The sequence below is a fragment of the Pleurodeles waltl genome, chromosome 5 (assembly GCF_031143425.1).
Source record: "Pleurodeles waltl isolate 20211129_DDA chromosome 5, aPleWal1.hap1.20221129, whole genome shotgun sequence".
Lineage (NCBI taxonomy): Eukaryota > Metazoa > Chordata > Amphibia > Caudata > Salamandridae > Pleurodeles > Pleurodeles waltl.
The window spans coordinates 481,012,677-481,026,494 of NC_090444.1; positions in this window are offsets into that span (position 1 = coordinate 481,012,677).

A 13,818-nucleotide genomic window follows, 5' to 3' on the forward strand; every position below is an offset into this window, starting at 1 on the left:
AAAGGACTTGATGCTTATAAAGCCAATAGTGGTCAAATCCGTTGTAAACAATATTTGTAGGCCACATCTAGATTACAACGCTGATCTCTAAAGTACCTTCCGACACGTGTTTTACGACTACAGTCACTTCATCAGGGCCATAAATATAAGCACTAAGAAGTAGTCTGTGAGATAATGCAAGATCAACAAAAGGTAGCAAAAAAGAGATAAAAAAGAACAACAAAGAAACGAGAACATATTTCATTAAATAAATATCATCATATTCTTTGGGTGTAAGCAGCACAGATCACATGAAAAACATTCAAGCATAACAGGACTTGAAAAGGAAAAACTGTAGCTTGAACAAACGAAAATACAAACACGACAGATGAGAAAAAGAAGACAGACCCAGAGGTGCTAAAAACATCAGGAGAACACGACATCTTTTCACTTCCAGAGCAATAAATTTAAAAATATTCAAAGAAATGCACATGCTAGAATAGAGCACGAAGAGCTCAAATAGATACTGTGCACCACGTCAAAACATAAATAAAAAGGTGCTACTAAGTCTATGAAAAACCCAAGACCTTAAAATAAATGCAAGCTGTAATAAGAGATTAATGTTTGTGTCAGTCCCAAAGGCACCTGTAGTCACAAAAGTCATACCAAGGCATATATATCATTTGAATTGAATGGAGTCAATAATTGATTCACAACATTGGAGTGGTATTTAACGAAGCTAACTAGGAGTGTGTAGAGAGCCACCCGGGCTCTCCTTTTCTTTTGTATCAGGTTCCGCGTGTCTGGATGGAACGCGGAACCGAGTTTACGTAATAAAGCCGGGGCTGCGCTGACGCAGTTCCCCTTGAGACCCCAATCCTGTGTGCATGTGCTTCCTTTCGTCTGCTCTGCAACTTGTGGCCCTGTGACCCTATAATGGCGACGAGTGGGTTTTCAACACTCCCGCGTCGTGGATGAGCTGCCCTATACAGCGGGAAGAAAATATAAACATAACTGGCACAGCGCTCACGCGCCGTGCATGGTAAAGCAGAAGAACGCGTGGCAAGGACGGCGCTCGGACGCTTATGAAGGAGGCGTGCTGCTCTGTTCTAAGAAGGTATGCCCTGCCTCCCTCTCCTGTGAGCTCCCTGGCCGAGCCCGGTGCCCCGTGAAACCTTGCCGCGGCCCGCGTGCAAGAAAAGAATTGGAAATAGCCTCACCTCCGGCGCTGGTCTAAATACAGCTTCTTGGCCGGGAGGCTCTGCAGCACCACGTGGGGGCGTTGCCTGTCAAAAACACACACACGCACGCCCGGCACGAGGCGACGCAACGCTCAGGCTGCATTCCCCAGGGAGGGGAACGCAGCACAGGAGCCAGAGGGGCAGGAGCCCCGAGCAAGTAACGTGGAAGGGCAGAAAGCCCTGAGAGACCCTGGAAAAGGGGTGAGAGAAAAAAAAACAAATAAAGACTGCACAACAAAGAGGCATAAGGGGAATGAAGAAAGAGGGGTAGCTCCCCCAAGGAAAAAAAAAATACATAGAGTGAAAAAAAAAGAGGTTTTTTTTCTTCTCCCCTTTTGGATAATAATAACTACAATGAAGAGAGGCCTTGGACGAACTTAAAAAAAAAAAAAAAAAAAAAAAAGGAAAAGGTGGAAAGTACACTGAAAAAAAAAACACGCATACCACGAACGTTAAAGAGAAACTATAAGAAAGGAACCTGCAATACATCAACAAAGCGCCTGCAGACCGTGAGACATCATGAGCGCCCCACCGCAAGAAAAACCCCAGCTGCCTGCACAGGTAGACGCCAGTGCTCACTCCTCAGTCACTGCGCTGCCCCTATTTAGCCAACTGATTGATCCGGCCACAGCTTCACCAAGATGGCGCCTATGTTTAAACCGATTAGAAAATTACTTCTGCGCCACAAGAGAGACAGACGGGGCCGTGCGCAGATCTCTCATGCTGCTCATGGGGGGTGATGAACTGCAAGAACTGTTCGATGCACTCCCAAACACAGGTGATAAGTCGGATTTCAATGCGGCAGTGGAAGCACTGAACAGGCATTTTGATCCACAGCTGAACTCAGACTTTGAACGCTTCAAACTCCGGCAGGCTCAGCAGACGGATGTTGAGTCCATGGACATGTTCTATGCGCGACTAAGGAAGCTAGAAAGTTTGTGTGCAGGCCTCAATCAACAAGAGGAGATTAGAGCACAGATTATTCAAGGATGCCGGTCGAACGCACTAAGGAAGCTCATCCTATGCCAGCAAGGCATGCCCCTCGACGACATGTTGGTTTTGGCACGTTCGCACAAACTATCCGAGGTGCGGGCGGATGCCATGGCGGCAGTAAGAGGACAATCACTGGCCGCTGCGTCAACCACACATCCAGTCCAGGTGAAAGAAGAGGAGATAGACGCCAACCAGACTCATCAACCGCCGGGACGGAAAACGAACTTTGTCAGACAGAGCGCGCGCACCTGCAGGAGCTGTGGGTACAAACACAAACCACCAATGGTGTGCCCAGCAAAAGGGAAAACGTGTGATAAGAGCGGCAAAGACATTCATTTTGCTAAAGTGTGCAGGTCAGGAAAAGGATGGCAAGGAAACCAGAACGGAAGGGACACCAAGGTTAGAAGCATAACCAAAGAGACTGATGAATCTGGTGAAACCGTGGCTCAGAGAACACCAGTCTTCGAGGAAGATGAGGATGAAGACATCTTTGTGATCTCGTTCACTGGTGGGAGACAGCAGAAGAAGCGACCACAACCTATGAGCAACATCCAGATCAATGGCAAGTCGGTGCACATAGATATAGGAGCATCGGTGAATGTGATGGATGAGACTCTATTCAAGCAATTGACCCCAACACCATCACTTGTCCAACTACCACTAAAATATACAACTATGGGGGCCGAGAGCCGCTTCCTCTAAAGGGCACGGTGGAGGTGGCAGTGTCCAGCAGGCAGGTGTCAACACAGGCAAAGTTCTATGTGGTGACTGGGGACCGAGGCACTCTGTTGGGGTGCCACACTGCGGAAGAGCTAGAACAAGTATTCTTCGTGCGACAAGTATATGACTCCCACGCTGAGCACCTAGTTAACGAATTTCTGCAGCTTTTTGAAGGGTTGGGGTGACTCAAAGGTAAACGGGTCAAGCTACACATAGATCACCAAGTTACGCCCGTTGCCCTGAGACACCGACGTGTTCTGTTCCATTTGCGACCAGCAGTGGAGAAGGAGCTACAGCTACTTGAAGACCAAGGGGTGATTGAGAAGGTCGAAGGGCCTACACCATGGGTGTCGCAGTTGGTGATAGTGCCAAAGCCCAAGCAACCTGGCGCCATCCGTCTCTGTGTCGACATGCACCTTCCCAACAAGGCTATTAAAAGGGAGAGGCACATAACACCTACGATGGATGACATCATAGCGGATCTGAATGGGGCACAGTGGTTCTCGAAATTGGACCTCAATGCCGGGTATCATCAGCTGGAGCTGGAACCCGCCAGTAGGAACATAACCACCTTTTCAACACACGTGGGGCTTCGTCGATACAAGAGACTGAGCTTTGGGGTATCTTAGGCTGCCAAAGTATTTCAAAACATGATTAGGGAGACGCTGTCAGGACTGCAAGGGGTGATCAATTTGAGTGATGACATCCTCATTTATTCCAAAACTAGAGAAGAACATCACCGACATCTTAGGGCTACGCTGCAGAGGTTGGCGGAGGCAGGGTTAACACTCCACAAGAAGAAATGCACGTTCTATCAGACGTTGGTGGAGTTTCTTTGCTATGTTTTCTCAAAAGACGGTCTACAGGTGGACCCTCGTAAAGCTGATGCCATCTGTCAAGCACTGATTCCAAAAAAAAACACAGAAGTAAGAAGCTTCCTGGGCATGGCAACTTATTGTGGAAGGTTCATTCCGTAGCTTGCGACCATGGCGGAGCCTCTCAGACATCTCACCAAAGCTGGTCATCAGTGGGAGTGTAGCCCAATGGCGGACAGGGCGTTTGCTGATATCAAGACAGCGCTACTAGACAAGTCAATAATGGCATATTTTAACCCTCACAGACGTACTGAGGTGGTGGTGGATGCAAGTCCAGTAGGTCTTGTCGCTGTTCTTCTCCAGGACCAGAACCCACAGCAGTGGGTTCCGGTTGTGTACGCCAGCAGAGCATTGTCTTCTGTTGAAACACGATATGCCCAGATAGAACAAGAAGCTTTGGCGATTCTGTGGGAATGCAAGCATTTTCACCTATAACTGTATGGTCAAGAATTCCAGGTGGTGACCGATCATAAGCCTCTAGTCACACTGTTTGCCGGGTGAGCTCGGTTGGCACCCCCGCGGATAGAGCGGTGGACTGTTGTGCTGCAACCTTACCGGTTTACCGTCATCTATAGACCGGGAGCGAACAACCCTGCAGACTACTTATCTCACCACCCATCCCCAATCACGACCGATGACTCTCAAGAGAATGACAAGGAGAGCACGGAGGTGTTCGTCAACATGGTGGTACAATCGGCATGTCCCAATGCCTTAGGTGTAAGAGACATTGTGGATGCCACCAAGGTGGACACAGTACTCAATCAGGTCAAAGAAGCGATGGGTCACCAGAAGTGGAAGCTTTTCTTGGAAAAGACTAAAGTGGCCAATCATGAATGCAAATTAGCGATGCAAGGGATGTGGAGGGTGCGAGATGAGTTGTCTACCAATAGTCAAGGACTGGTTCTTCAGGGAAGGAGAATTGTACTGCCTCAAAGCTTGTGGGCCAGAGTAGTGGAACTAGCACATCAGGGCCATCAGGGCACTGCGAAAACCAAAGCAAGATTGCGGGCCAAAGTGTGGTTCCCTGGCATGGATAGTCAGGTGGATGAATTGGTGGGAAAATGCCATTCATGCGTCATCACATCAGGGGAACCACCCTGCTCTCCAGTAATCACTGAACCAGCTAGCACGAAGCCCTGGACAAAAGTGAGTATGGATTTTGGGAGTTTCCCGGATGGGCGGCTGACCGTCGTCCTCATTGACTCTTGCACCAACTTCCCTGTTGTTGACGTTGTGTCATCTACGGCGTTCGAGAATGTAAGGCCAGTGCTTCAAAAGGCGTTTGCCATGTTTGGGCTCCCTGACGAAGTCAGAACAGACAATGGCCCACCTTTCAATGGACAGGAATTTTGGTCTTACCTGAAAGGGCTAGCCATACATCATCGCAAGGTCATGCCCTACTGGCCGCAGGCTAATGAGGATGTCGAGAGGTTTATGCAAACTTTAAACCGAGCCCTCCGGATAGGTGTGGAACAAAGAGCAGACAGTGAGCAATGTCTACAGCAATTTCTTGGTGCTTATCACCAGACACCTCACAGCACTACCGGGTGTGCCCCGGCTGCACTTATGTTTAAAGTTCCACCTCTGGATTGCATCCCGTCTGGTTCTCAGTGGACACCCCCAGAACTGGATATCGAAGCCACCCAGCAATGCAGAGAACACACTAATCAGTCAGTACTGGGGTTTTCAGAAAGGAGATGTGGTGGTAGTGAAGAACCGCCGGCCAGGCGGAAAGTTTCAAACTCCATTTGAGCCTGAACCCTGGCAGGTTGTCAGTGTGCGGGGTGCCATGATAACAGCCGCACGAGGCAGGCAGAGAGTAACCAGAAATGTATCACACTTCTGGAGAGCAGGGGTTTCGGTCACATCCGAGGAGGAAGGAGAGACTGATGAGTCGGTGGTTGAGCCCCCGACTGCGGAGGTACAGACCGAGGGTGCTCAGGTAGTAGCGCCCAGTGCACGACACCCTCCGGGTGACAATGCAGACCGGGGAGAATCACTTTCCAGTGGTGGACGTTATCATCTACGCCCCAATCCGCTGCCAAACAGCCAGCTCAGAGACTTTGGGGGTCATTCTGACCCTGGCGGTAAAAGGCACTTACCGCCGGTCAGAAGACCGCCATCATCCCGCCGCGGCCGTGGTAAACCGCCACGGTCATTCTGACCCACAACTGCCAAACCACCAAAAACCCGACATCCACTGAAGACCGCCTCATCAGTGGTCAGCGATAACCTGGAGATGACCAAACCTCCACCGTCACGCCAACACAAACACGCCCATGCCATTACGACCCACGAATCCACACGGCGGTCTTTCAACCGCGGTATTCCATTGGCGGTACACACCGCCGCGCTCAAAATACCCACACCTTTACAAAACACAGCCACATTGGACAATTCCAAATACACACACCTGGTACACATACAAACACCACTCCCACACACCCATCACCATATAAAACACACACCCACATCACCCACAAACCCCCACAAAGCGAAATTCAGAGACACGGCGCAATACACAGAGAGAGAGCACAGGGAATGCAAACCACAACACACACAGGAACCCAACATCATCACCCACACCACATCTACGCACAAAACACCACACACCACTACACTCATCACCACAAACACCACCCCACACCTCATCCACACCACCCCATGGCACCCCAAAGTCACCCCAGGTTCTCGGACCAAGAACTCAGGGTCATGGTGGAGGAAATAATCAGGGTAGAGCCCCAGCTCTTCGGCACACAGGTGCAGCACACCACAATAGCCAGGAAGGCGGAGCTATGGCAAAGGATCGTCGATAGGGTCAACGGTGTGGGACAGCATCCCAGAAATCGGGAAGACATCCGAAAGCGCTGGAACGACCTACGGGGGAAGGTGCGGTCGATGGTGTCAAGATACAACATCGCTGTTCAGAAGACTGGCGGCGGAGCCCCACCCACCCCACCCGAATTCACAGCATGGGAGCAAGAGGTCTTGAACATCCTGCATCCTGAGGGCCTCGCTGGAGTAGGCGGAGGAATGGACTCTGGTAAGTCGAATCTCAACTACTTCACCCCCCCCCAACCACCAGCATGCCAACCAACACCCCCACCCCCAACCCCCCAGCACATATCCTCCCTGCTAATGTCCCACCAGCACAACCCACCCAACCCAACCCAAACCCCTGAATGCCAACACAAACCATGGACACCCATCACCTAAGCATGATCACTGCACATACCCATCCCCCCCCCACAAACCACCCTCACAACTCCTCCCACATGGGACTGCCAGCACTGGGGGACAAGGGCACCCACAAATCGCACGCCATGGCACACACAAAATCAATAACCATATTCTTTTACCCCTGCAGGGCCCGAACGCCAACACACCGTCCAGGAGGGTCCAGATTTGTCCATCCCACCCCCAGAAAAGGCCCCCAGTGATAACAGCAGCTCTGTCGACCTAGAACCTGATGACCAGCCCGGACCAGCGGGGACCTCTGGACAGTCGGTTACCCTCAGTCAGCCCCAGGCCACAGCAGACCTACCCCCCTCAGGAAACACCAGCACAGCACCCACCCAGCGGGCCCATGCTTCTGTCTCCAGGACAGGTCAAGCAGCTGTGTGTCTACCAGTACAGGGCACACAGGGTAACCCACAACCCCAACAACAACAGGGACCTGGGGGCACTGGTAGTGGGCACACCGTCCAGGGGACAGAGGCCCAGGAACAAAGAGGAACTGGGAGGGCTGCTGTGCGACAGAGGGAGGACAGGCCTAGGGAACCCACTGTCCAAGAGGCCCTCACCACCATCATGGGAGCGTACCACCACTCCCAAGAGACGATGGCGACGGTCCTGGCCAGGTTCCAGGAGATCCAGGCCATGCAGGAGGGCCAGTACATGGGGTTCCGGGAAGAACTGCGCACCATCAGTTCCGCAATGGGTACAATCGTGGTGGCACTCAACCAGATTGTCACCACATTGCGGGACCATGTGGCCCCCCAAAGGGCCCCTGCCACTAGCATGGAGGAAGAACAGCCCACCACCTCTGCCGGCGCTAGTGGTCAGGAGGCCCCGACACAACAGCAACGGCCCTCCCGGACCCCACCCCCTGCAGAACAAGAACCACCCCGCAAGAAAGGCCTGAGATCGAGGAAGAAGACAGAGTAGGATGTCAAGAACCCCGCCATGCACGGAAACCCCCGGATGTCATCCCACTGTCCCACTTGTTCACCCTGTCCAACCTTGAACTGCCCCTGCTCCACCTTCCACAGGCATATGGACAATGGACCAGTAGGAACAACAGTCTGGACACTGCCATGGACATGCCTCCACCATCACCCTGTTTGAACCATACACCTATTTTTAAAATTCAATAAACACAATTATTGCACATTAACCAACTGGATTCTGCTATCTATTTAAACCAAATGTATTTGATATAACCAACAAAACAGTTCTAGTTACATTGTGATGACAACATACCAGTGTCACACAGCGGTAGTCCATGGGGAAAAAAAACAGAGGGCACTCCGTGGGGATCAGATCACTGAAATAGGAAGTGATATACACAACTAAGTTACCATACATTGGGGTGAAAGGTCAGACAGTAGAGAGCCACTACAGTTACAGATATAATACAATGCTGGAGTATATTATTACCTGTGTGTCACTGGAAATACTGCAGTATCACTCTGTCCCTGTTGTCTGTGTCGTCCTCTTAATCTTCCTCCTCTTCACTCTCCGCAGGCTCCATAGCGGCCACAACACCACCATCTGGACCATCCTCCTGCAGGAAAGGCACCTGGCGTCGCAAAGCCAGGTTGTGAAGCATGCAGCAGGCCACGATGATATGACACACCTTCCTTGGTGAGTACATTAGGGATCCACCAGTCATATGCAGGCACCTAAACCTGGCCTTCAGGAGGCCGAAGGTCCGCTCAATCACCCTCCTAGTCCGCCCATGGGCCTCATTGTACCGTTCCTCTGCCCTGGTCCTGGGATTCCTCACTGGGGTCAATAGCCAAGGCAGGTTTGGGTAACCAGAGTCACCAATTAGCCACACAGAGTGTCTCTGTAGCTGTTCCATCACATAAGGGATGCTACTATTTCGCATGATGTACGCGTCATGCACTGACCCTAGGAATTTGGCATTTAAATGGGAGTTGTACTGGTCAGCCAAACAGACCACCTGGACATTCATCGAATGATAGTTTTTACGGTTCCTGTACACCTGCTCATCGTCTTTTGGGGGAACCAAAGCCACATGGGTACCATCAATGGCACCAATGATATTGGGAATGTGTCCAAGGGCATAGAAATCACCCTTCACTGTAGGCAAGTCACCCACCTCAGGGAAAATGATGTAGCTCCGCATGTATTTCATCAGGGCAGACAACACTCTGGACAACACCTTCAAAAACATAGGGTGAGACATCCCAGATGAAATGGCCACGGTAGTTTGAAATCATCCACTTGCCAAAAAATGCAGTACTGACAGCACCTGCACTAGAGGCGGAATCCCTGTGGGTTGGCGGATGGGTGACATCAGGTCTGGCTCCAGCTGTGCACACAGTTCCTGTATAGTGGCACGGTTGAGTCTGTAGGTGAGTATGACGTGTCTTTCTTCCATTGTCGACAGGTCCACCAGCGGTCTGTACACGGGAAGATTCCTCCGTCTCCTCGCAAGTCCCAGCGGACGATGCCTAGGAAGGACAACATGGAGCACAGAGTCAAGCAACCCACAGGTAAGTGCCCACAGCATGCCCAGTACACGTATCTCTCGGGATTGAATGGCTAGTATGATTGTCGGTGCAAGGCCTAGCCATGTGTGACGCAGTAGGAATGAAGCCATGTGGGCCCTTGAAATGGCGGCTGCCTGACCTGTGAAGTGTGACAATGTGAAGTGAGGTAATTGCGCAAGCGTGGCACACCGTGGCGGTAGGCGGTCGCAGTCCGCGGCGCTAAGCCGCATTGGACAACATTGAACCCTATGGGTTTCAGGAGCCAATGGCGGTGAGCGCCGGCCGCCGCGGTACTCACCGCTGCGGCACGCACCGCTGCGGCACACACCGTCGCGGCCGTAACTGCCATTTTCTCTCTGCTTGACCACACGAGACCTGAGCATCCACAGGAGAGGACCTATACTGCAAGTGCTGCTGTGACCTCGGTCTGGAAGTGACAATGGCTGCTGCGACTGTGGAAAGGGCCCCCGCCTTCAGTTCCGAGGAGTTGGAGAAGCTCGTGGACGGGGTCCTCCCCCAGTATGCCCTACTCTACGGGCCTCCAGACCAACAGGTGAGTACACGGGGGCAATGCATAGTGCCCAATGCCTGGCCTGAGTGGGGAGGATGTACGATGGAGGGGGGGGCAGCGAATGACGAATGCATGGCACGACAGATGAGAGCATGTGCCACATGGCAAGGTTGGGGAGGGGGGGCCACTCACATCGAGCATGCAGAAAAGTGATGATGTTTCTCTTCCCCCCTGTACATGTCACATAGGTCAGCGCCCATCAGAAGATTGACATTTGGCGTGCCATTGCCAAGGACGTCTGGGCCCTGGGGGTCCACACCAGAAGGGGCACCCACTGCCGCAAGAGGTGGGAGGACATCCGCCGCGGGAGCAGGAAGACCGCGGCGGCTCTGCTGGGGATGGCCTCCCAACCTAGGAGGGGTGCCAGTCGTACCTTGACCCCCCTGATGTCCCGGATCCTGGCGGTGGCCTACCCCAATTTAGATGTGCGCTTGAGGAAATCACAGCAGACACAAGGGGGTGAGTACCAGCACATTCAGCTATTTGGCGCGCAGTGGAGGTGCCTGGGTGGGGGAGGAGTGCTGTGGGTATCCCTAGGCCAAGGCGATTTCTGTAGGATAGGCCCGTCCGTGAAGTATGGTCCTGTGCCCCCGCCACCTCCTTGTCTCCCTCCTCCCTCCCTGTGACGTCTCCACACACACCTGCAAGCACACCACCATCAGCCATTGCACCCATCACCAGCACACCCTCCAAACCAGTCCGCACACGTGCAGTCACCACCCCCACTGCCATGTACACGTCCCCTGTGTCCTCTCCCACTGTGTCTGTCACCCCCGCTTCCCAACCACACAAATGCAGGCAGGCACCCAAACAACAGCCATCCACCTTACGTCAGCCTCCTGCCCAAGCACCTGCACCCAAAGACAGCACACTTGACTCTCCTACAACCACATCCTCTTCCTCCACTCCCATACCCACTCCAGCCACCCTTCCCATGGCTCCCAAGAAAATTTTCCTTTCCAAAGTGGACCTCTTTTCCTCACCTGACCCACCCCCTCCATCCCATAAGAGTTCCACAAACACCTCAGCCACCACCAGCCCAGCAACTCCAAAGAATGTCGTGCCTGGTTTTTGGAGTCCGCCCTTTCCTTGGGCTGGGACATCGTCCAGCAGCAAAGGCACAGCCAGCCCCCCCCCCCTGGGAAGAGGACCAAGAAACTGAAGGGCAGGCGCGACAGGCCTGATACACCTGCCCCCAAGGAGGGTAGCCTTGCACCGTCACCTGCCACATCGGGTAAGGGAGCCAAGGGCCACGGACAGTCTGCCAAGGAGGGCAAGGGCAGCAAGGAGCAAAGGGCAGGGAGCAGCCGACCTGGCCATGAGGGCCCCACCAGCCCCATTCCGGGGGTATCGAAGGAGAGCCAGGGCCCCAGGACTCCATCACAGGAGGGCCCGCAACGGAAAGGTCAGATGCAGAGTGAGCGGCAAATATTGGCCAGGTGTAGTTCACTGGAAACAGAAGACAGGCACCGCTGAACAGGGCCCCGCCGAGAGGAGCACCGCTGAACAGGGCCCCGCCGTGAGAAGCACCGCTGAACAGGGCCCCGCCGTGAGAAGCACCGCTGAACAGGGCCCCGCCGTGAGGAGCACCGCTGAACAGGGCCCCGCCGTGAGCAGAACCGCTGAACAGGGCCCAGCCATAAGCGGAACCATTGAACAGGGCCCCGCCGTGAGCAGAACCGCTGAACAGGGCCCCGCCGTGAGAAGCAACGCTGAACAGGGCCCCGCCGTGAGCAGAACCGCTGAACAGGGCCCCGCCGTGAGCAGAACCGCTGAACAGGGCCCCGCCGTGAGAAGCACCGCTGAACAGGGCCCCGCCGTGAGCAGAACCGCTGAACAGGGCCCCGCCGTGAGAAGCACCGCTGAACAGGGCCCTGCCATGAGAAGCACCGCTGAACAGGGCCCCGCCGTGAGAAGCACCGCTGAACAGGGCCCCGCCGTGAGCAGAACCGCTGAACAGGGCCCCGCCGTGAGAAGCACCGCTGAACAGGGCCCCGCCTTGAGCAGAACCGCTGAACAGGGCCCCGCCGTGAGAAGCACCGCTGAACAGGGCCCTTCCTGTCAAGCACCGCTCCGCTGGGCCCTTCATCTCAAGCACCGCTCCGCTGGGCCCTTCATCTCAAGCACCGCTCCGCTGGGCCCTTCCTGTCAAGCACCGCTCCGCTGGGCCCTTCCTGTCAAGCACCGCTCCGCTGGGCCCTTCCTGTCAAGCACCGCTCCGCTGGGCCCTTCATCTCAAGCACCGCTCCGCTGGGCCCTTCATCTCAAGCACCGCTCCGCTGGGCCCTTCCTGTCAAGCACCGCTCCGCCCTTCATCTCAGGCACCGCTCCGCTGGGCCCTTCCTGTCAAGCACCGCTCCGCTGGGCCCTTCCTGTCAAGCACCGCTCCGCTGGGCCCTTCATCTCAGGCACCGCTCCGCTGGGCCCTTCCTGTCAAGCACCGCTCCGCTGGGCCCTTCATCTCAGGCACCGCTCCGCTGGGCCCCGCCGTCTCAAGCACCGCTCCGCTGGGCCCTTCCTGTCAAGCACCGCTCCGCTGGGCCCTTCATCTCAGGCACCGCTCCGCTGGGCCCTTCCTGTCAAGCACCACTGGCCCATTGGCAGTCCCGGTTCTGTGTCGGGCAGGCCTTCACGACGCACTCTGCCCACCATGCCTCCTCCATGACCAGTGGTCTCTGTAATCCACCTGATGGACTGTGGCTTTGCACTCCCCAGGATGGCACAGTGGGCAAGCCACCCACTGTAGAGACTTTTGAGACTGTGGCTTTGCACTCCCCAGGATGGCACAGTGGCCAATCCACCCACTGTAGAGACGTGTGAGACTGTGGCTTTGCACTCCCCAGGATGGCACAGTGGGCATGGAGGCCCTTCGTGGATCTGGCGTCGTGGACTCATGTGGCTGAGGTGCCCCCCCTTCCCTTCCCCCTGAGGTGCCTGTCTTTTTATTTTAGTGATGCCCCAGCAGTGTTCTCTCCAATGGACTGGATCTCGTGTGTGGGCTTTGCCCATGTGTTGCTGCACATTGGCCCACGGACCTTGGGACTTTGATTGACTGGGCCTGACTTTTGCTGCTTGTATGGATGGAGTTCTAGATGTGTATTCATTCTTCATATATTGCTAAGGTCGCTATACTTTATTGTTGCAATAATATGGTTCTAGTTTTACATGCATTGGCTTTTGTCTTTGTTTGGGTGGGGTTGGGGGTGTCACTCTGACTTTTTTATCTGCATAGGTGTGTAGGTATTTCGGTGGGGGTGAGGGTGGGGGTGGGTGTGTTGCGTATGTGTGTGCCCGTAACCTTTCCTCCTCCCCCCTCCCCTGTGTCGTAGGTGCAGTACTCACCGTTGTCGTCTGCGGCGTGGTTCGTGATCCTGGAAGAACAGCAGGAAGGCAATGGCTGGGAGGATGTGGAGTTCGGGTTCCATGCTGTTCCGATTCCGCGTGGAGTGTGTCGAGGTAAGCGTTTTCCATTGGAGATGTCTGTTTCCGCCGTGTTTTTATCGGCGGGGCTCCCGCCCCGGAAAAGGTGGCGGATTGGTGGGTCGTGATAGGGTGGGCGGTACATTGTCTGCCGCCTGCCTGTTGGCGGTGACCGCCGCGCTGTTTGTTTGTACCGCCGTGGCGGTCGGAGTGTTAAAGCGGCGGCCTGTGTTGGCGGTTCCCGCCAGGGTCAGAATTCATATTTTTCGGCCGCCAGC